This window comes from Fragaria vesca, linkage group LG2 (assembly GCF_000184155.1).
Source record: "Fragaria vesca subsp. vesca linkage group LG2, FraVesHawaii_1.0, whole genome shotgun sequence".
Taxonomy (NCBI): Eukaryota; Viridiplantae; Streptophyta; class Magnoliopsida; order Rosales; family Rosaceae; genus Fragaria; species Fragaria vesca.
This window is the reverse complement of record NC_020492.1, coordinates 3,430,146-3,431,769: the sequence shown is the minus strand read 5'-3', so window position 1 is coordinate 3,431,769 and position 1,624 is coordinate 3,430,146.

The following is a 1,624-nucleotide window of genomic DNA, read 5'->3' as shown; positions in this document are numbered from 1 at the left end:
TTTCTAGGTGTCAAATCGCATTGCCACTGCGTACAATGATGGGTCATTTGAGATGAATAAGTTTAGGTTGGATATGAACCTCCACCTATAATCCGCATATGTAGGAACCTTGTCAGGCGATCTCATTCATCGCTAAATTGTGGATTGTCACTTTGATGAGACAATATTCCCGCCGTTAGGGGGAGATAAGAACACAAGTGTTCAAGTGGAACGACGTGAATTGTCGTGGTTTGTCCCCACTAAGTCTCATCTTGATCCCAAATGCTTATAGTGTTAAAGTGACGAGATCACATGCTGCAAATATGTCTGCAAGGATTGATGTCCTACAAAAGGACATGGCGCGACCAAAAAGTGTTGGTCTTGACGCCATCACCATGGATGGTGATATGGTGACGCCATATAGTGGCAAAATTGGTGTCACAAGGCCGTGTGGCTCCCTAAAAGGAGGGAGGCCCTTCGGTTCGATATTGTCTTGCACTAGAAAGAAAGCGAGCTTGGCACAACCTGATCCATTGATCAGTGATACTCAAATCCGTCTCATGAAGTCTGAATTGTGATTATTGTTGGGGGACGCCTCAATGTCAAATCCAATCCATATAGAGATCTCTACAAGTATTACACTAGTGTACATGAGGACGTGAGATAATGAGTCTACTATCGAACCACCCTTCGTTGATGGATATCAACTTAGTTGATTGGCCTAATGGAAAGATGCGATCCAGCATTAACAAAGAGATAGGTCCTTGGGCAGGTGATGCCGACACCGCAAGCTAAACCCTATCAATTATGCCTTTCTTAGATAGCGTAATGAGAGTAAGAGCTTAGACTCACCTTATGGCGCAAGGTCTTTCACTAACACGCACTGGGATCAACTACGATGAAATATGCTCTCGTAATAGATGTCATTGAACTCCACTACTTTGTCAGTTTGGTAGTTTCCGAATAACTGAACAAGCAGCCTATGAATGTGGTCATAATAACATCTCTATGGGATCAGAGATATACATGAAGATCTTAAACGGACTTTATTCATCCGAATCAAGTGGCTCCAAACCACAGGAGCATGTGTTTGCTAAATGTATTGAAACACACATGGACTCTACTTGATTTGGAAGGGATATGGTGAATTATGCCTTTGCGTGTTCATTCCGGATTTACATGGACTCTTGATGGATCAAGAGATGTCAATATGTATCAACATCCGAAGAAAAAGATCTTAGGAAGACATGGTCTCGATAAGGCACTCGATGACTGTATTGATGATGATTTTCCATCAATCGGCTTAGGCGCTCTATAACTAGTGAGGCCTACATATACTCTCATGATTAGTCAAGGTCTTTGCTCTAAAGAGAGATCCGTTGTTTTGTCTAAAGCAAGAGGACAAATATGTGTTAAGAGATGGAGTTCCCATCTAAGTACAATTAGACGCATCAATGTACTCAACACAATACGAAAGACTTGACATCTCATTCGCTATGAAAAGTTGTAAAGCTAAGTGTAGCTATGCGCCCACGCAACGCCAATGTAATGGCAGTAACTCCTTTTTCAATACTTAATGGTATGAAAGGTTGAGGCTTATTCTATCCCTACATAAGAAAGACACATCAAAAGCGAAATCAGAATC